Raw genomic sequence first — 24183 nt, forward strand, 5'->3', positions numbered from 1 at the left:
AACAAATGACAATAAAGACACAAACTCTCAGAACTTATGGGACACAGCAAAAGCAGTACTGAGAGGAAAATTTATAGCTTTGCAAGCACACATCAGGAAGGAAGAAGGAGCTTACCTGAGTAGCTTAATGACACAGCTAATAGAACTAGAAAATGCTCAACAAAAGGACCCAAGAACAGGAAGACAGAAGGAAATAACAAAGCTGAGAGCAGAAATCAACGAAGTGGAAACTCAAAAAACAATCCGAAAGATCAACGAAAGCAGAAGTTGGTTCTTTGAAAAAATAAACAAGATTGATAGACCACTGGCAAACCTAACAAAGAAAGAGAGAGAGAGAAACTTGATAACTCGTATCAGGAATGAAAAAGGAGAGATCACTACTGATATGACAGAGATTCAAAGGGTAATCAGAAACTACTTTGAAAAACTCTACGCCACTAAAAATGAGAACCTGGAAGAAATGGATAAATTCTTGGACTCTTATAATCTTCCACGGTTGAAGGAAGAGGACGTAGCATATCTAAACACCCCCATCACCATTGATGAAATTAAAACAGTAATCAAATGTCTGCCGAAAAACAAAAGCCCAGGTCCAGATGGATTCACTAATGAATTCTATCAAACTTTCCAAGAGGAACTACTGCCAATCTTGGCAAGACTCTTTCATGAAATTGAACAAACAGAAACACTTCCAAATAGCTTTTATGAAGCCAACATCACCTTGATACCTAAACCAGACAGAGACGCTACCAAAAAAGAAAATTACAGACCAATATCACTGATGAATGCAGATGCAAAGATCCTCAACAAAATCCTGGCAAATAGGATTCAATGCCTCATTAAGAAGATCATCCACTACGATCAAGTAGGTTTCATCCCAGGAATGCAAGGCTGGTTTAACATCCGTAAATCTATCAACATAATACACAACATCAATAACAAGAAAAATAAAAACCACATGATCATATCAATAGATGCAGAGAAAGCATTTGATAAGGTCCAACACCCATTCTTGATCAAAACTCTCAGCAAGATGGGAATGGAGGGAACCTTTCTCAATATAGTGAAGGCCATCTACCACAAGCCAGTGGCAAATATTATCCTCAATGGAGAAAAACTGAAAGCCTTCCCTCTAAATTCTGGCACAAGACAAGGCTGTCCTCTCTCACCACTCCTATTCAACATAGCACTGGAAGTACTTGCTATAGCGATTAGGCAAGAAAAGGATATCAAGGGAATCCAGATAGGAAAGGAAGAAGTCAAGCTCTCACTGTTTGCAGATGACATGATACTCTACTTAGAAAACCCTAAAGACTCTATCAAAAAGCTTCTAGAAACAATAGACTCATATAGCAAGGTGGCAGGCTACAAAATTAACACACAAAAATCAATGGCCTTTCTATACACCAACAGTAATAAAGAAGAAATGGACATTAAGAAAACAACCCCATTCACAATAGTACCACACAAACTCAAATATCTTGGAATCAACTTGACTAAATATGTGAAGGACCTATACAAAGAAAACTATAAAACTCTGCTCCAAGAAATAAGAGAGGACACACGGAAATGGAAACACATACCCTGCTCATGGATTAGCAGGATTAACATCATCAAAATGTCAATACTCCCCAAGGCATTATACAGATTTAATGCCATCCCTCTAAAGATACCCATGACATTCTTCAAAGAAGTGGATCAGACACTTTTGAAATTCATTTGGAACAATAAACACCCTCGAATAGCTAAAGCAATCATTGGGAAAAAGAATATGGGAGGAATTACTTTTCCCAACTTTAAACTGTACTACAAAGCAACAGTTATCAAAACAGCATGGTATTGGAATAAGGATAGGTCCTCAGATCAGTGGAATAGGCTTGAATACTCAGAAAATGTTCCCCAGAGATACAACCATCTAATTTTTGATAAAGGAGCAGGAAATCCTAAATGGAGCAGGGAAAGCCTCTTCAACAAGTGGTGTTGGCACAATTGGATAGCCACTTGCAAAAAATTAAACTTAGACCCCCAGCTAACATCATGTACAAAGGTAAAATCCAAATGGATTAAAGACCTCGATATCAGCCCCAAAACCATAAGATATATAGAACAGCACATAGGCAAAACACTACAGGACATTACAGGCATCTTCAAGGAGGAAACTGCACTCTCCAAGCAAGTGAAAGCAGAGATTAACAGATGGGAATATATTAAGCTGAGAAGCTTCTGCACCTCAAAGGAAATAGTGCCCAGGATACAAGAGCCACCCACTGAGTGGGAGAAACTATTCACCCAATACCCATCAGATAAGGGGCTAATCTCCAAAATATACAAGGCACTGACAGAACTTTACAAGAAAAAAACATCTAACCCCATCAAAAAATGGGGAGAAGAAATGAACAGACACTTTGACAAAGAAGAAATACGCATGGCCAAAAGACACATGAAAAAATGTTCCACATCACTAATCATCAGGGAGATGCAAATCAAAACAACGATGAGATACCACCTCACACCCCAGAGAATGGCACACATCACAAAGAATGAGAATAAACAGTGTTGGCGGGGATGTGGAGAGAAAGGAACTCTTATCCACTGCTGGTGGGAATGCTGTCTAGTTCAACCTTTATGGAAAGCGATATGGAGATTCCTCCAAAAACTGGAAATCGAGCTCCCATATGATCCAGCTATACCACTCCTAGGAATATACCCTAGGAACACAAAAATACAATACAAAAACCCCTTCCTTACACCTATATTCATTGCAGCTCTATTTACCATAGCAAGACTCTGGAAACAACCAAGATGCCCTTCAACAGATGAATGGCTAAAGAAACTGTGGTACATATACACAATGGAATATTATGCAGCTGTCAGGAGAGATGAAGTCATGAAATTTTCCTATACATGGATGTACATGGAATCTATTATGCTGAGTGAAATAAGTCAGAGAGAGAGAGAAAAACGCAGAATGGTCTCACTCATCTATGGGTTTTAAGAAAAATGAAAGACACCCTTGTAATAATAATTTTCAGACACAAAAGAGAAAAGAGCTGGAAGTTCCAGCTCACCTCAGGAAGCTCACCACAAAGAGTGATGAGTTTAGTTAGAGAAATAACTACATTTTGAACTGTCCTAATATTGAGAATGTATGAGGGAAATGTAGAGCCTGTTTAGGGTACAGGCGGGGGTTGGGTGGGGAGGAGGGTGATTTGGGACTTGGGTGATGGGAATGTTGCACTGGTGATGGGTGGTGTTCCTTTTATGACTGAAACCCAAACACAATCATGTATGTAATCAAGGTGTTTAAATAAAAAAAAAATTAAAAAAAAAAAAAAAAAAAAACCCAAAAAAACAAAAAACAAAAAAAAAAAAAAAAAAAATTTGATGTCATAATGGCATATTTATATAAAGTGATTTAAATAAAATTGGCTTTTTATATTCAACGTTTTAACCACAGTAAAGAAATTTGATACTGGTAGAGACACTAAATTAAATATGAATGATTGCAGTTTCATATATATATGGGGGAAATCTATCTCTTTTAGTTTCTTATAAAATAATAAAAATAATAAATGTAGTTTTTCAAAGCAATCCCAGAAATTAAAATAAAATTTGATTTTTGAGTGTAACTTTTTTCATAATTTTTAAAACCTCCAACATTTTAAATATAAATGTTCACTTCCATATGATTTTTATTTTTATGTCATATAGCTCAAGCATTTACCTACATATGTACTTATATAGTTATGATAAAATCTGAGTTGAAATACTTTGCAATATCTAGTGTCTACTGGTAAGGGCAATGAAAATATATAGCACTCAATAAAAACTTCTCTTCCTTTGAAATGTGGTATTATTTTTTTTTCTCTCTTATATCTTTGCTTTATTCATTGTGAAACTCAACAAAGCAAGTACCAAATGTCTATATGAAAGTTGAACTTGCAGTCTTTCTCTTTGTGTTTTTCTGGAATAGATGAAGTACATAGAAAAGTTTACATTTCTATAACCCAGGCACTTATCTATCTTATTCTATAACAAAAAAACAAGCTGTAGGTTCATACTATTTATTTTCAGATCATGAAGTATTAAAAATTAGCATTGGCAAGAGCATTGAGAATGATTCATTAAATCAAACAAAACAAAAATAAATGAAATGTGGTATTATTTTTAAATAAATGTTTAATTTAATAAAAATGTGCTTACATGAAGAGAGAAAAGCTGAATGAGAGAAAAAGAGTGATAAAGACTTTTTGCTACTAATACAGAATAAAATATATGTTATTAATTAGTTCCTTAGATGGTTATTTGTCATCTTATTATAATTCAATTAGATATGTAATAATACACAGAACATGTAGCATTAAAAACTAGTATAATTTATGATTGTTGCTGCTTTAATATTTTTGACAATATTTTTATAACAGTCATATTTTCTTTAGTCAACAATTATAATAAGTCTACTTCTTTTTAAATTTGAAATTTGTGGGGTTGGAGCAATAGTGCAGCAGAAAGGCATTTGCTTTGTATGCGACTGACCCAGGACAGATCTGAGTTCAATCCCCGGAGTCCCATATGATCCCCCAAGTCAGAGTGATATCTGAGCGCATAGCTAGGGGTAACCCCTGAACGTCACTGGGTGTCGCACAAAAACAAAAACAAAACAAAACAAAACAAAAAACCTAAATTTTAAATTCTTGTATAATAATAAACTTATTATTTGTGTGAAAAAATAGTTTTGTGTGAAATTCAGACATGTCAACAGTAATAGATTCTTATATTTTTGTTTGATATTAAAGGCTTATAATATTTGTTGTTTTGATATTAAGCTCAAGAAATAAATTAATTATGTGGATATAGAAGCAGAATAAAGTTCTTGATTCACATTTACTCAGCATTTATTTGATCTCTTACCCTGGATATCAAACTCTAGCAATTTTAGCTATGGCAACTGAACACAAAGGCAAGTCCTAAACACCTTTCATAAAACGTATTGATTACATGATGATTCTTTTAAGTACAATAATATAATGTCTGGGAGTAGATTTGGAGTGGGCTGTGAATGTAAATGAATTTTGTTGAAATGATCAGGAAGATATGTGAGAAAAATACATAAAAGAAGAACTATCCAAAAAAAGCTGTTTTATTTTATTATATTTGGTAACAGTATGTAGACACATGCACTGAATAATAGAAATAATTATACTAAATTGAAAACCCATTCTTTCAGATGACATGACTTTGACAACTCTATTCATGGATTATTGGGTTGTTTGATAATTGAAAATATTTCTTAAATGCCTATTTCTTCTGAACGCAGCAAACATTACTTAGATTAAAGATGTAGTACATAAAATGGAATGCAAAAAAAAATCTATCTTTTGTATGTAAAACACTATGGCTATAATTAAATTTCTTAGAGTATTATTTATATCAAATGAGTTACTTTTATCTAATAAAGTGCTGAAAATAAGATTATTCCATTTATCAAACAAAGTACCTTTTCTTTAAAGAGAAAGAAAAAGAAAAATGATAAAATTATTAAAGAATTTGACACATACACATTATACGGTCCTGGTCACAAAGTTATGAGTGACAGCTCCTCTGGGCCCCAGAGGCAAATCTCAAGAAGGAGAATAGTGTCCAAAATCAAAGTTCAATAAAAAGGTCTGGAATGGAGCAACACTAATACTCATAGGGTAAGAAAAGCTGCCAGGGTCAAATTAAAATCAAACCATCAGTTTATAGGAAATTCATATTGCAAAGACAAGGCCAGAGCTCTATGATTTTGGTCTACAAAACCAATATAAACCCATTTTTATCAATTCTTTAGGGATGTCTTCGCTACCTTGTGATAATTGACAAGCTGTCAATCTACTTCAGGTATTTGAGATGCTCTATCATTTCCTATTCAAGGATGACATTAATTTTTGTAGAAATACATTTTGTGTAATGTTCAGTGTCCCTTAGAGATTTTTTCAGACATCTTTGAAAGCATTAATCCCATATTTTGTAATTTATATTGTGTCATAAAGTTAGAACTGTTTGAAGGATGTCATAGACTTTAAGGAAAGACTTTGGTTTGAATCACAGCTCTGTCACTTACTAATTGAATGACCTTGAAATATTTATTTTATACCTCCAAGATTCAGTTTTACTACCTTTAAAATGATGTTGATAATAAATTACTTGCAGTACTGTTATAAAGATGAATTGTGAAAATGAAGCTAAAACTTTAAAGAGAGACTTAAAAATATCTTAAGAACTTTCTTTTATTCTACATTTTGCTGACAACTTAGCTTAAGAACATAGCTACTGTGGTTTATTTTATTGGTAAAATGAAAATTTTAGAACTAACAGCAGATTTCTTTCATATCGGGAGTCATTTCCAATATTTCCTTAATTAAAATTTTTACTGAAATATTTTAAATTAGTTTGGCTCAACTCTAAAACGTTTTTTGTAAATAAATCTAAGTGAATTCCTGTATTGGGTCCCTCAATAAAAATGTTTATAATAAATATTTAAGTATCTATCAAAATAAAAATTATTTACATCAAAGATGAATATAAAACAAAGGCAAAATATATTACAATATATTTTAGTATCATATCACAACAAATTCATAAAAATTAAGATATATGAAGGCAAATATTTTATATTGTAAAAATACACTGTACACAAATATTTATATATATTTATATAAATTATATATATATTATATAATATAGTACATGCTAATATGTTGTATAATATAATATATAGTAAATATTAATTGCTAAAATATATAAATTTATATATATTTATATAAAATATATATTTTCATACTGTTGCTAAATACTTTTGTACTTTATCTTTGAAATAAGAAATGAGATTTTAGAATGGAGATTTTTCTACATTGTCTTCTTTATAAAAAAATAGTGACTTTTTAATGCTAAAAATGAAGGTAATCACCCAATATAATCTGATTCACTACATTATGGTTTATATTAAGCAGTATTTATACAAAGTTTCCAAGCTACTTCTAAATCAAGTATGATTAAGATATATTTTGATAGATTCTTCTTAAAAAATAAAATATTTTACTATGGAATAAACTCATCATAATAAACTTTCATATTTAATTTAAATATTTTGTACAACTGCATTAACATTTAATTTATAAATATATATTTTAACTCAGATGATATATTTACATTTTATTATTCTGTTTTCATAAATATTTTTAAATTATATAAATCCTTCAAGATAATAATTGTGTATATTTTTATAATACATGTATTGATTTATACCAATTAAATATAAGAAAATTTTAGTAGTATTTCGCTGAGTAACTTAAAAGCCATCCATTAAAATACTGAAAACTTGTTTTCAGAATTAATGAAATGTGAAAGGAAATATTGAAATAAATAATTCCTTAAAGAACATTTATAACTATATGAAAGGAGACAGGCTTATGGTGAATGACATTGTTTACATGTGTGTGAGGATACAATTGAGGATGATTGTTTGATTAAAATTTAAGATATATTGTGAAAGAGTATAATTCATTGGATAATTCTAAAGTGAGCTTGAAGATATCTAAATAGTCCTCTTTTTTCTTAAATTTGAAAAGAGATTGAATTTAGAGTATTAAGTGAAGTTATGAAATACGATTAGTATAAGAAAGTATATTTTCATCAGAAAGTTAAAAATTCATCAAGACAGTCCATTCAGTAAAAAAATTAAAGCATTTAATAAAAAGACTAAATTATATGCTTTCCATTTTTATGCTATTCTAATCAAACAAATTTGGTGTTTCATATCACAGACTTTCAAAGGTTTTACAATGTAAACAGTGATGAGAAAACCACTGAAATAATAAATAGCAAACAATAATACAAACTTTGTGATTAGTAAAAGAATCTAGAAAAAGGAGAAGTAAACTTTTAAATCTTGACGCGAATAATCATTGTAACTTTCTAATTTTTTTCACTAAAATGATGATTTGATGGTATGAAGACCTCTGAACTGAATGAGTTTCACACCATCTCTCTTGGTTATATATATGTAAATACCAAAGAGCTAATAGTTCACTCAAAAAGTCCATAACTGTAGTTCCAACCTACCCAAATTAAAATGACATAACAATTCCTAGATGATTAGACAGTTTCTTCCATGAAATTTCTGTATCATATTGTATTTTTAATATTGATAATGCATCCACGACAAATACCCTATTTTTTGAAACAAGAAAGGGAGAGGAAAAAATTATACCCATTATTAACACCTCACCTAGAAGTTTAGTGTCTCAGTCCTGAAATAAAATGAAACAACAAACATTTTATTTTCAACTGGATGTATCCTCAGAGGGAGATAATTCAGGGTAATGGAGCATTGTAGCAAGAAGTGGTTTACTTTATTCTCAGACATTGACATTTGTGTCATGTCACCTTCTCTTTGAAGAATCGCATGGGCTTAACCTTGATCACCAAAAGATGATTATCTTCCCTCCCTTCAGCATATTCAAAGATGGCCAATAACTTCATTTTGCTGTACCACTATAAGTTTTTCTACTAAAGGACAGAACCTAGAAAAATCCAGTTAGTATGCGTTTAGATTCCTGTTGCAGTTTTAGGTTAAATTTGAACTCTCACCTTCATGCCTATAGACTTTGTTATCCTCTGTTTTCTTCAAGCCACCTGGTCTATCTATAAACCAATCATTAGTTATAAGCAACAATAATAGAAAAACAAACAAACAGATCTATTTCTGTTTGTATGCTCATTTTTATGTGCCCAAACTTTAAATCCACTTACTCTAGCAGAGGCAGAGTTTCAATCAGCATTACTTTTCTACTTTAAACTTTCACTTCTTCCATTTCTACAAATTTATAAGCTGACAAAATTGGATATTTTCAAGTTTTGTAACTAATTTGCTTGTGCAGAAATAGCCCTTTGAAAGCACAGGTCATGTTGGTGCTCAAGGAAATAAATACATTCTGCAAATAGGTTTTGATCAAGACAAACAGGCAAGAAATGGGTGACACATTCTCTAGGCCATCCACTGCTTACCTGGGGAAAATGTTGTGCCAGAACAACCCCTTCTAGTCAAATGAATTATTTAACAGTATGGAAAATATTTTTCTTAGTCCACCTGTTAGAAAATTTGGTTTGGCTTCCACTTCTGGGAATGTGCACAACTGCATAAATCCACTATGCATCAAAAAACGTAAGCAAAGAAAAATATATATTTAAGTATTGAAATACTGTGTAGAAAGTGCAGAACTAAGAAAGAAGCAACAATTTAGAAAATAAAGTAAAATTAGTAAAATTTAGTAAGAAGAGTGAGAGTGAATATCATTCCAGCTAAGACTTCTTTCTCTCCCTACCCATCACCTTTCAGCAAAAATAAGCTTCTCTATGTGTAGAGAGGTGACCATGAAAATCAATGGATAGACCATCTCCTAAGTACTTCTAATTCTTCATGATTCAATTTTAAAGAGGTAAAATTTCTGGTAAGTGTGAAAAAAGATTCTACCTACATTTAGCCCCCCTTAGAGTTGATAAACTTCCACCAGGAAGACAGGCTAAAAATTATGGGCTGCCAACCACTTTATATCAGTTTGTTAATGAGTTGGTGTTTCTGCGATGATAGAGGCATGCTGAACATAAAAGACCGCCATTATAAGTATTTGACTTAATATAGATGAGATTTTTTCCTTGTAATTTTTCACATTGATTCTTTAAAAGCACAGTTTTCTAATGCTGTCTGATTTCAAATATAGCTTTGAGGAGTGTGGGAAGATATGCCCATAAGCAGTATTTGAAATAATAAATGCTCTAATTTAATATAATTTTAGTCTTTGTTTTTCCTTTTCTTTTAACCAGAGAAAACTGGGAAAAGAGCTGAGATTTCTGAAGTTAGGACAACTATCAATAACAGGCCTGAAAATCCACTCCCTCCCCAATTAATTTGTATCAAACAGTAGAGCAATTCATGCATTGGTCATTATTTAAAAAGATACAGCAGTAAGCCTGCAAACTTAGTGCACTTAATTAGTCAAAGAGCTTGGTGGAAAGGAAGTGAAAAATGATAACAAGAAGATGGGTGGAAGTTCTTCAGCAAGCTCTTCTAGAACACTGGTGTAAGAAATGAAGGCATTTTTTCATTCTGTCCCTCAGGCCCCAAACTCCACAATTTATAAACACTAAAAGGGCTTCTGCTAAAAAGAGAATAAATAGCGATTCACCACAATACCCATGAGTAAACAACTAAAACCAGTCTTGAGAAGGAGGTCCTTGAATCACTATCAGTATATTTGTTAGGATCCACTAACTCAAGGTTCAGTTTATACAACAAAATGTATGAAACTTGAAGTGTAAAACAATGATCAATCAGAAGAACAAACCAGGAAGCAACAATACTCTTCAGTGGACAGAAATAGTTGAGAGATGTTTAGAGAAACAGACATAAAAATTATCCATCATAGATACATTCAATAGCCTAAAAATTCATAACTAATAAAACAAAAACCTGTTTCATAAACTCAAAGTTATTTTAAAAAAGATAACTCATTTTCTAGGAGTAGAAAACAGATTGAAATTGGATTCAAGGTTATATTGTTTTTTGTTTGTTTGTTTGTTTTTGAGCCCACCTGGTGGTACTCAAGACTTACTCCTGGCTTTGAGTTCAGAAATCACTCAGGGCAGGTTCGGGGATCATATGGGATGCAGGGATTGAATTTCGATCTGTCCTGGGTCAGCAACATGTAAAACAAATGCCCTGCTAATGTGCTTTCACTCCGGTCCTGGTTATATTGATATTAAAATGGCACAATTATGAAGAAGATAAAATAATGTTCTAAGCATGGAGTTGAATGAGAAAAATTGCAATGTTCCTTTAAATTTAAATATTTGATTGGTTTTTAGCTTCCTCATTTTACAGTGTACACATTATCTCAGCAGTCTATGGTTTATATTAACTTACAAAATTTTACTTTTCTTTTTTTCCTACTATTTTTTCTCTTTTTTTTTTATTTTGGGTTTTTGGGCCACACCTGGCATTGCTCAGGGGTTACTCCTGTCTGTCTGCTCAGAAATAGCTCCTGGTAGGCACGGGGGACCATATGGGACACCGGGTTTCGAACCAACCACCTTTGGTCCTGGATCAGCTGCTTGCAAGGCAAACGCCACTGTGCTATCTCTCCGGGCCCTTATTTTTTCTCTTCTGAAGAAAAATATAGCTATCATTTTTTTGTAGTACCAAATATATATATATATTTGTATATATAGTTATGATCAAATATAGTGTCCTAAAAATATATTATGTCAAAGGATGTTGTAAAAATAGGCCCTAATCCAACACAACTGGTATCACTTTTTTAAAATTTTTTAAATGTTTTTTGCATTTTCTTAAATAATGTTTATTGTGATCAAAGTAAATTACAAGTCTTTCACAGTAATATTTATGGTACATAATGACAAACAATTAAGTTCATTCCCACCACCAATTTTGTCCTCATTCTACCCCTGTTCCCAGTATGCAGCCCACATAGAGAGATGCTTTCTCCTTGGATTACTAGTGTAAGAAATCTCCTTTGTGTATAGCTTGTTGTAGATTGGGTATTGATTCTGGTGTCAATTACTTTTTCTTTTCAAGATACTAGAACATAGGAACTATCGTGTGGAAGTATCCATGTAGAATATCAGGTGGAAGAATATATTCTAGGCAAGGAAAGAGCCATAGACAGTATCTTAACTCAGATTTTGACACTCCAAAATTATGTAACATTTCTCATTTTTCAGGTGCACAAGCAACCCGTTTTCATGTGTTGTGGCTGTTCTAGAAAACTAATACAGATGAAAGTAAAAATTACACCTTATACACTGGGTGATCTAGATAAGTGTGTGACTTAGAAAGGATCTTAGAAAAGCTTCTGGTTAATGATCTGCAATGATCTGAGACTCCCAATTCAACAATCTTCCAGGTATTGAATTAAATAAACATAGAAAAATTCCTATCCAACCTAATTTATCCCTTAGTTACAGTCAACAATTTTATTGCAATGTCTCTAAGACAGATTGATATAGATTCATTTAATTAAACCCATTCTTTATTTCTGAAGTCAGAATATTTTACACAATAAGTATATGAGGCTTTAAGCTGAAAAAATTAGGAATGATCTCATACCCTATAATAAACATACAGACTTGTCAAGTGGATATCAATATTTAGATAATGTTGGATGTCTACTTACAATACATGCCTTATCTACATAAACTATACATATTAACATTTGGCATATTTAATAAAATTACCCATTTATAAGCATTTTCTAAAAATATTAAAAGAACTGCTGTATCATTGACTTTTCCAGAATTTAATAGGCTGAAACAGATAAAATTAACTTCAAAATAATGTTAGACAACTTAATAATCAACATTTTATAAAGATATTGATTTTCTGTACATTATTTAAATATAGTTTGATAAGTTTATAATGCTCTACTTCATCAAACCATAAAGTGAAAATTAATTACTATAAGCCTCAAAGAATATTGTGAAAATTTAAAAAGTCATATGAATAAAATACTGGAAACAATGAAATAGTATATAAAATGAATAGGTAATGCCAATTTTCTAGAATGGCTTCCTTTATGGTGGCAGAAAGATCATGAAAATGTAAGGATTTGGGCTGGCAAATCAAAAAGAAGTTAAAAAGAAAAAGTAGAATAACATATTATATTTTATTAGTTTCAACATCTTGATAATACATTTTTTTTACTTTCAATTCATGATGTTTACAATTGCAGGCCAGTGCCATATCTCATGAATATGTAGTTCCTTAATATGCATTGACTTATATAAGATACTTATTTCTTCAAAAGTATATATTAGTACTTTTGAAAATTAAATATAAGCCTATATTTGTTCAATTGTTTATATATTTTATTTATTTATTTGTTTATTTATTTTGTTTTTGAGCCATACCTGGTAACACTCATGGGTTTCTCCTATCTATGCACTCAGAAATGACTCCTGGAATTGAACCCAGTTCTGTATTGGGTCAGCATGGGCAAGGCAAACACCCTACCGCTGCGCTATCTTTCTGGCCCCTTGTTTATATATTTTAACACCCATTTTATTTTTACATTTGATTTATATTATTTTTATTTTATTATTTTTACTATTTTATTTTATATATGCACATTAATTTAATTATATACAAATATTAAAATAAAATTGAATATATAATCAAAATATTTTTGACTAATGTTACATGATACATTAAGTATAAGAGCAAGGGGACAAAGAGATAGCACAGCGGTAAGGCCTTTGCCTTAGACACAGAAGGATGGTGGTTTGAATCCCAGCATACTATATAGTCTCCCGAGCCTGTCAGGAGCATTTTCTGAGCATAGAGCGCTGCCGGGTGTGACCCAAAAAAACAAAAAAAAAGTATAAGAGCAAAAGCATATGCAATAAATTATACCCAGTTTTCCAAACAAAGGGAAGACTATCTTGGTAATATAGTCAGGTATTCAATGTGATAAGTATTTTATTTTTATTATAAAATATTTATTTAAGAAGCATAATTACACACATGATTGTTGTTCAGTTTCAGTCATAGACAGAACACCCCCTTCACTAGTGCAACGTTCCCACCACTACCTATGCCCCTTATCTCTCTCCTCCTTCACACCTACCTGTATTGGAGATAGGCATTCTACTAAAGTTTAAGCTAAAGAGACAATAAAGGTTTTGTCATTTTCCTTTCATATAGTCAACTTGGTATGATCTGCAGTACCATATATGGTCTGCAAGCATGGCCACAAGTGACCCACATGAGCACAAAGCCATGATATGACCCCCCCTTTTATAAATACATATATAAATCATACATGCATAAATGCCTATAGGTCTCATTGCTAATAAACCTCTTCCAAATAATTTTTCTTAAATAAAATTCCCAAAGGAACCTCAAGTATCATGAAAAAATTACATAATAAACTTTTACATATTTATTATTATTATTTGAGCGATGGTTTCTTTGATCAGCACATGCAGTGTGTGGTACTCCTGGCTCTTGACATCAGGATCACACCTGGTGGTTATTAGAGAACCCCATAAGGTGCCAGGGATCCAACCATGGTCAGCCATGTGTTATGTTTGTGCTTACCTTCTGTGCTGTCACTCTGGTGAAATTTAATTTTAAATACCTCTGCCTACATACACTTGATCATTGCTTATCTTGAGTGGTTCAGAGGCACTGTCTTGAATAGAAAATAGCCAGGGCTGTAGAAATATAAATAAAACTCATTTTGAAAACTTTCTCATTCAGGCTTCTTAAAATTGAAGAAATCCAGAGCTGAGGAAATAGAAATGTTCACAATACAGGTATGATCTCCCAAATATCAGTTAATTTATTAAAATGAGCATATGTTTAGTAAGTGCCTTTTAGTATTTCTATACTACAAGACAAAGGAAAATTATTAGATTTTTATAGAACAAAGGAAAGTTTTCTAAAATAGTTTGAATAGAAAATGAGTAGATAACGTTTATTTCTATTGTGTTTCAGTCCCTTTTACATACTAATTTTTCTAAAAATCATAGGGACCAGAGCGAAAGTGCAGTAATAGGGCTTTTGCTTTGCACTCAGCTGATGCAAGACAGACTTCGGTTTTATCCCTGGGGTCCCATATGGTCCCCCAAGCCAGGAGCGATTTCTGAGCGCAAAGCTGGGAGTTCCGTTGAATGTCACGGGGTGTGGCCTAAAAACAAAAACCAAAAGAAATTACTCATAAACAACACCAGATAGCAGTGGTTCTTAGAAGACTCATAATTCTTATCATAATTTTGTGTAGTTATTATTAATAATATAAATAATGTAAATATAAATGTTAAATGTTTAAGTAATATGTTTTGATACTTATATAATTCCAATATATTATTCAGATTACATCACGGAATTCAGAGTGAGTTTAAAATTTTATTTTTATCAAATCAGGTTAATAATAATAACATATTGAGGAAGTCACTCAAAATCTTTGGTTCTCAGCTTTTTCAGTAATTAGTAAAATCAATAAGTTGAGCTGTATAAATTAAAAACTTTTTCCACTTTCACGTTGTAATCATCAATGTTAATTAAGGGATATGCTAATAGAGTGCATAGCAGATTATGAAAGATCACACACTTTTCCCAGGCCAATTTAAGTACCTACTTTGAAAGTATTGATTATATCCAGAAATAAGTTAGAGAATGTAAGGCAAAATCAATAAGGTCAATGGTTGCTATACTCATTCCAAGTAACTAAGTCTGTACTGGGCTAAGAAGAATAAAAATAGAAAATGGAGCACTTTCATTAAATAATTTACATCCATTTTGACCTAACATCTGTACATGGTATCAGTGAGAGAGCAAGAGAAAAGTGTTCTGTGTGCAAAGCCACATACACTTACACAAATGGCTAGAGTGAGGTGAGCTAAGAAAAATCTTTGAGTGTTATTATTTGATTAAGATGGGAACGGCACGGCTAGAGGTAAGGTGTCTGCCTTGCCAGAGCTAGGCTAGGACGGACCGCGTTTCTATCCCCAGCGTCCCATATGGTCCCCCAAGCCAGGAGCGATTTCTGAGCGCATAGCCAGGAGTAACCCCTAAGCGTTACCGGGTGTGGCCTAAAAACAAAAACAAACAATAAAAAAGAAGCACAGGGGAGGGGCCAGAGTGGTGGTGCAAGCGGTAAGGCATCTGCCTTGCCCACACTGGCATCCCATGTGGTCTCCCAAGCCAGGAGTAATTTCTGAGCGCATAGCCAGGAGTAACCCATTAGCATCACTGGGAGTGGCCCAAAAACCAAAAAAAAAAAAAAAAAAAGAAAAGAAAAGAAAAAACACAGGGGCAATTGTGTTCAGACTTATAGAGGAGTTTGTGATTCATAAACCTTACAACTAAGGTGAATAAACAAATGTCATATAGACTTAGTTCATAAATTATTCTAAATGAGTTCAATCTTTCTCTTCTAAACTCTATATAATACCATACTTGACATTATTTGCTATGATGCATTTGGCTTACTTCACAGGAGAAAAAAAAATGTTCTGCAAAAATATAGTCAGCATTCTCTTCTATTGTGGTGAGAGATATTTCTAATAGGTATATGTTTAAGACAAATCAAATTCAATCAGACATTAATGTGTTTCAGAGCTAAATGTATGACCCATCATAATGGATACAGACAGCAATGAAGTGAATAATGAATGAGTAAATGTGAAATTCACTGTTTCAAGCTGTATTTCAATAGCTTATTTTTGATCACTAACAATAACATACTAACATAGAGATAACATACAAGCTCTACTACTGCCATACTATAATCTTATACTTTAGTTGCTAGCTTATGCTGTCTGTAGTCTACAGAAACCATGAAAAGGATGAGTTAAGTCATGAGCTAAATATAATACTGAAGGCACTGAAATTTTAAATTGATTTGCACAGAGATATCCATACCATTATACATAAAATGAATTTATGAAAGTAATGATTATCAATTATTTTTAAGTATAAATTAAAAATTATATCCTGGAGCAATACATTAATAAAATGTACTTGATTTGACTTAACTATAAAGCAAATATATGTAAGTAGTTGTTGGGTTTGCTAGGATTTTCACTTTCTTACATAAAGAGACTTGTTTATTTTGAATAGTCACTAGATAGCAATTCTGGGGCCAAAAGGCACAATATCTGATTATTAGTGCAATTTTATGATCTATTCAATTTGCTGTTCATACTGGAAAGATAGAATTATCTGGGGGAAATTAGCTGTATGAGTTTTTTTTTAAATATCAGTTTTTATAAGCTTGACTAACTATACATTCAAATGCAGATAAAAGGGTTCTTTGAATGCTATTTGACTGATACTCATAATTATAAAAAAAACTTCTTACATTTTATTCTAAATTCTCTTCATGGCATTTCAACAGCTTATTTTTGATCACTAAGAATAACTTACTAGAAAAGAAGTAACGTACAAGCTATAGAAAATGTTTGTCTCATTAAAATTTACCCTACTGCAAGTTCAGAGGATTGTAAGTGTATGTATAATTTTATTTCCACTGGGTGATTTTTATAATGTGTGTGAGCCATTCTCTCTAATGGAAAGTGCAATAGTAAGGTACTTTAAATAGGCATTAATCCTCAAAATACATTTGCAAGTTAGGTAAGCAACATGAAGCGTAGAGTCATAATAAGCATTATCCTCATTCATCCACCTTCACAGCCTGCAAAAACTGGAAATTACACATCAGGAACAAAGGACATTTGCAAGAGGAATAGCAGGAATCCATGTGGTATGTTTCCTTTGCAATACACAAATATAAAGGATATAGAAAATAAAATATCTTAACAAAATAAAAATAAATTAAGATAGGCTAATACAAACAATATATATGTGTCATGAAAGAAAATAAATTAAATTTCAAGCTAAATAATATTAGTAAGAGTTAAACAGTAAAAAATAATCCTATTGCTTCAAAATGTTGTTTTATCTATACCTTAATTGAAAAGATAATTTGCTTATGTGTTAATTTATTTACTGGGAATTTGAGCCACAGTGAGGAGTTCTCTGTTCCAATCTCTAGCTGTATTTGAAATGATTCCAGGTAATGTTATAAGAACAATACAGTTTAAGGGTTTATTTTTTGTTTGGTTGGTTCTGTTCAGTTTTGGTGTTACATCTAATGTGCTTAGGACTCACTCCTACTTCTTTACTCAGAGATTACTCATGACAAGACTACAGGGACCATTGGGGGACTAAGAATTAAACTCTGGTCGATTGGTGTGTGCAATACTAAGGCAAGTACGCTATATCTCTAGCCCGAGGATATGAAATAGGTTTTGCAAGGCAACTGCCTTGATATCAAGTTAGTACAGGAAATTGCCTTGGACTATATCTCACCCAGACATGCTTTCTTTTTCTTGTTAAGTGAATCAGTCGACATAGGCCATTAATTTCTTTGGGTGTAAGCTTTATCACTAAACTTAACAATATAAACAAAAGTAAAACAAACAAAAAGTAACTTTTAGGTCACCAACTCTACCATCCAGAAAACTGTCTTACATTTGTTACAGAAGTAACAGTACAAAATCTCAGCTCATTTTCTAATAAAATACTGTCCTATTGAATACTTGCTTTTCCTGAATTCCTTCCTCTGTTTTTTTTTGGGGTGTGTGGGGAGTGGGACATGCACATTTTTCTCATGGTTTACATTTGTCTCTGTGCTGACTCTTAGAAATGATTGGAGGATTATATATGGCCAGGAAATTAAATCTGGAGAGATTAGCTGTATGCAAGACAAGTACATTACCTGCTGTACTATGGCTCCATACCTATTTTTTGCAATCTTGAAAATAATATTTTAAGCTTCAAGAAGCTATTATTTAAATAATATAAAATATTTAAAAAATGTAAGAAATATAGGAATGAATATACCAATATTTAATAGAAATAAGACTTTAAAAGTTAAATATTACACAAATTTTTTGAAATTTAACTTTATTTTTTTATTGTAAGAATTTATTCAAGAGACAAAATTGATTAACATAATGAGGTAAGCTAACGTACATAATATAGTGACATAAAATAACAGATATTATAATTGATATAATAATAATACATGTAAGTCAAAGAAAGTTTCTGATTAAAAAACATATTTTTTTCCATAATGGCTTACATATCTTTCACAGTAGTGTTTTAGGTACATATTAACATTGAATCAGGGGAATACCCATCACCAACTATGTCCTCCCCCCATTCCAGTTCCCTTTCTACAATCCATATAACCCACCATCACCCCCGGGGCTGCTAGAGTAGATACGACAGAATTCTCCGCAACAGCTCAAGGAACTAAATCCCCTCCAGGGCATTTACAACACTGCTCTGACACCAACATGAGCCAGTCCTAAATTGATAACCTGACAAGAAGGAAATGGGAACTTGATCTAAGAGCAAGTTATCCTCCCTCATCAGCTATCAATAAGACAATATCAGAAAACAAGTCACCCTTTGATATGTGCAAAAATATTACACAAATTTTAATCAGTAGATTAAAATATATTTTTATTTTGACCATTTTTATTTCATAACTGAAAACTTTGCCAAGTTGGTTGGGAAAAATGAGTATTGAGCCACTAAATTAATATTTAATCTAAACATCTTTATCTAATTTTATTTCCATGTGACTCAAACTTACAATTTTAAGAATACCTGCATGATTAATAGCCAAAGTGCTCTCTCTATATGACATATATATATGTGTATATATATATAAATATATATAGTAATCAATATTGACTCTGACTATTTTGGTGGAGCACACCTGGCAACACTCAGGGGTTACTCTTGGCTTATGTGCTCAGAAATCTCTCCTGGCTTGGGGGACCGTATGGGACACCAGGATATAGAACCAGAGTCTGTCCTAGGCTAGCTAGTGCAAGCCAGATGCCTTACAGCTTGTGCCACTGCTCCAGCCCCTTGACTGCTACTATTTAAAGTGATTTAACTTTCACATAATTTTAATAAAGTAATTGAAAATATTCTCAAATAATATTTCACTGTTTTTATTATTTGTACAGAGAGTATAAATATGGGTGTTGTTAAACACCCATAAATGTTCTTAATTCTGGACTGTTTCTATGAAAAAAAATGGAATGCCGTAGATTTGAAGGATAACATTCAAATAGTCTCTAAAATCAGGGTATATGTAGACGTGACATCTTATACAGTGGTCCTCTATGAGTGCCAAGCCTAATCCATAAACAATTGTTGTATACAATATATATAGCTCCTCTGATATATTTCCCCTCCCCCACACCAGAGCCCCTTCTACTCCCTCATCTCCCAATCCGGACTCGTTATCTTCCCCTTAATTAACCCTCTTTACCATCAGTTCTTTACTTGTTAGGCACCAAGACGGACGTCCTGCCCCAACAGATTCTGCCCTTTTGCACACCCCTACAAAGCTCATTATTACTCCTTGACTCTCTCACCCCAAACATCAGTACCCCACATTTACCCTTTTTTACTACAGTACTACACAGTCCTAATCATAGACCAAAGTCGTGCATTGGATTTAACTATTTCAACCCCAACTATTTCAAAAGACACAAAATGGACACATATGTCTTTTGAATATTTTATGTATATTTTCTTTGACAGCTATAACTCTAAATATTCTTTTACAGTGACGATTCTACCCACTTTTTATCTTGTCTTCTCTTGGTGAGCTGTTCAATAAGGAATTGTGGTGAAAGAGTCCCTCAGTTTAATGCTTATGATTGAACCATGCCATGGGGATTGTTGGACTTGTTCTTATGGCCCCCATAAGCGCCGATAACGTCACATGGCATTATTCCTTGTTTGCATAGTCACATTAAAATGGGAAAATGCTGTACATACAAATAAGTTTATATCTAATAGAGATTGGAACACACAAATCTTGTAGTGAAATGGGATCTTATACCCTGAACACTGATATAATGACCTGGCACAGGCCTCAGAATAATGGGCATCCTCCATTCACCCCTGAACCAGGGAAGCTATCTACAAAACATCCAAGGTTTTTTTTATAACAACATCTGGAAGCAAGCCTCTACCAGGGAAGACCTTACCTCTGCTCTGAAATTGACCTGCTCAAAAGAAACTTCCCTTAACACTAAGAAGACTTGACAACAACGACTTGCTTACAGGGAAGAGCTCTCTGCATTGCCTTTTAATTGTGAGGTGAAACGAGAGAACGCTCCGCACCATCCTGACTGCAATGTAGGATATGCAGATTCCAGGATCTTTAATACAGAAACATGATACCAACAACAGAGACTGTGTGAAAAATAAGTGTACTGGCATTACAGACAATGACTTGGATTGGACAAACTAGTTTGCCTGGAGCCCAGAGTTGGTCTTATGCCAGGAAATTTCAAGGGTAGGGTCTCCTTGTATTTAGGCCAAGGCTTTTCCTTTCCATGTCCCTCATATTTTAGTGGCCCTATGCAAACAATAATTGCCACTCTAACACCGTTTTTACTGTGCTCCTTTGACTCTAATCCTTAAGAAAAAACAACCCACTTAAACTTTTGAGATTAACTTAAACTAATATGCATGTGCATGGAAATGTAAAAACGTACTTTGCCTTCAATGTTTAAGGAGTTACATAAGTTTTATGGCCTTATATTGCTTTGTGTGCTACTAAGAAATATTATGTATTACAATCTGGGGACGAGGGACAAAGTAATTGTTACATGGGTTTTGTCTTATTTTTCTTATTGCTCTTTGGCTGAAAGTTCAAAGTTAAGATATCAGCAATGGGATTACTGAGAATTCTATTTATCGGTGATTGTCTTTCCACTGTAACTTTACCTTATCCTCTTTCTTTGCATCTTTGTTCTCATAATTAAAAATAAAAAATTTAAAAAATTTAAAATAAAAAGGAGTATATATATATATATATGTGCTTAAAAAATGTAAGCCTAAATTATGATCTACATTTACCTTGCTTTTTGTATTTGTGTACTGCACTTACTGATTTAACAATTGTATTTGGGGGGCACACCTGATGAAGCTCAGTGGTTACTCCTGGCTATGCTCTTCAAAAATCGCTCCTGTCTTGGGTGACTATATGGGATGCCGGGGTATCAAACCATGGTTAGCCATATACAAGGCAAATGCCCTACCACTTTTGCCACCACTCCAGCCCCCAGACAATCATTTTTAATGACAACTTAAAACTTTATAAAATATATCAAAATATAAAGTAAACACTGAAATTATTTGCTTTTTATAAATTGAAATTTTAAATCTATAGTCTAGGGGTCCTCAAATTTTTAAACAGGGGGCCAGTTCACTGTCCCTCAGACCATTGGAGGGTCTGACTATAGTAAAAACAAAACTTATGAACGAATTCTTATGCACACTGCATATATCTTATTTTGCAATGAAGAAACAAAACAGATACAAATAAAATATGTGGCCCGCGGGCCATAGTTTGAGGACCACTCTATAGTATACTATGAAATAAATAGTTATATTTACATATATTCTATAGAAATAAATTATCAAAAGGTGTCATTTCTGGAGGCAATAAATAATACAGGAAGAAGAAACTGCATTCTTAAAATTTTATGTATATTCACAGATAGATACAAATAGAAGTTTCTTTGTGTCCACTTATACCTACAATTTTTTATTATTTTTTAAATTTTCTTTTTGTTTTGGAGCCACCCCAGTGGTGTCAGGGATCACACCTGCTTCTGTTCTCAGGGATTATTCCTGGAGGGTTTAGGGAAATATAAGGGATGTTGTGAATCTAACATATAGCAGTAGTATACATGGCAAGTGCCCTACCTATCCACTCTCAAATTCTGTGTTTACTTTATAATCTAATAAATTTACAAACCTCATTCAAATATTCCTCAAATCATCAATTTTCTTAATATAGAGTTAAAATTAAAATATATATTGGGGCTGAAGAGATAGCACAGCAGTGTTTGCCTTTAAGGAGCCAACCCAGGACCTAAGGTGGTTGGTTCAAATTCTGGTGTCCCATATGGTCCCTCATGCCTGCCAAGAGCTATTTCTGAGCAGATAGCCAGGAGTAACTTCTGAGCACTTCGGGTGTGACCCAAAAACCAAAACAAAAAAAAAGAAGCATAATTCAGTATATTTTAAAGTTAGCATAATAAAATATGCAATTTTTATTATTATAAAATAATTAAGTCATAAGTTTAACCATATATTTTAAGTGGTCAGTTTGGGATTTGTTTCAAGAAAGATTTGTTTCTCTTTTCAATTTAAATCTTATGAAAACATGAATCTAATTCTCCTATTTAGTCAAATTCAGTGTTAGAGCAGTGTGGTATATTGATATGCAGACTACGACCTCACTTAACTACATGACCTTAATTGTTTATCTTCCATATTCAATCCTTCACTGCTGGATATGAAAGTAAAGTAGGCATGGTATCTGTGGTATAACTAGGGAAGAGCTATTGAGCTTCAAGTACATAGTTGAATTCAACCCTGAAGTGCCACACAACCGAACTGAAGTTTGATTAATGGGATCATGTCAAGTGGCAAGACTGCTGAGTGTTTGGATAGTTGAGTCCCAATTCTCTTCTCTAAGAAGCCTGTAAACTCAGCAAAAGAACTCCTTAGAATCTTGCTCTTTTTTCAGCAAAGAAGTTCAGTGTATTCTAAATGCATTTGGGTTTCTCTGATTCAACACTTTTGCGGAATGACTAGATGGGTCACAGACAGTATTCTGATCATACGTATCACTTTTCAATCGGGATTATGAAAGTTTTCAATTAAAAATCCAAGTCATGCTGGGGCTATATAATTAGATTCAGTGCTACTGAATAATGTAGTAAGTTCAAATGTTTTGAATTTGAGGCATATGACAGACAGAATAGACATACGAATGCCAGATAAAATTAAAGTGGCAAAGCATAAATTAGAAAACATAAAATTTAACAAAATGTACTGAAAATATATTGAAAGATAAAAATTATGAATAATTGAGTAGGCTAAAGAGCTCAAATATACATAGGGATATGCTCAATATTTTTATGTAGAGGATAAAGAATTATAATTTTAATTATGGTTATTTTTAAAGACCCGGGTCATTTGGGGGAATTAGTCCCATTTAAGCATACTTACCATGAACACATACAATTCTTCTATTCAAATTTGACTATTTTTCTTAGGACTTCCCTTTTATACCACCGATCTTAGTACTCTGATGACTTTACTTGTAATGATCATACTGATGCTGTGAATTTATGCTGCCTGATTTTTTTTGTCTGCCAATTCACAATACAGAACAGGCAAAGGCCCTTATATGGGGTGTATATGGGGTGCATTTACTGTACCTCCTCTTTCTATACAGTCAGTGTAAAGAACACAGTCTGTGGCAAGAATTGTGAGGCTTTATTTTTTTTCTTTTTTCTTTTTAATATATATAAATATATATGTATATGTATATATATATATATATATATATATATAAATCCTTCACCAGTGCAACATTCCCATGACCAATTACCAAGTGTCCTTTCTCCCCACCCCACACCAGCCTGTACTCTAGACAGGCTTTCTACCTATTTTTTAAGATTAATTTGCCTTAGTTACATGATCTTATCATGTAGCATATTTTA

At 32.8% G+C, this 24183-nt stretch overlaps 1 non-coding gene across 1 annotated transcript; it reads right to left on the bottom strand.

Annotated features, from left to right (window-relative positions):
• Positions 1-23823: 23823 nt before the first annotated feature.
• On the bottom strand, positions 23824-23956 carry LOC126032743 (small nucleolar RNA SNORA51). The gene has a single exon (XR_007503959.1). It is a non-coding gene; the product is annotated as a small nucleolar RNA SNORA51 (small nucleolar RNA).
• Positions 23957-24183: the final 227 nt, after the last annotated feature.

This window comes from Suncus etruscus, chromosome 16 (assembly GCF_024139225.1).
Source record: "Suncus etruscus isolate mSunEtr1 chromosome 16, mSunEtr1.pri.cur, whole genome shotgun sequence".
Lineage (NCBI taxonomy): Eukaryota > Metazoa > Chordata > Mammalia > Eulipotyphla > Soricidae > Suncus > Suncus etruscus.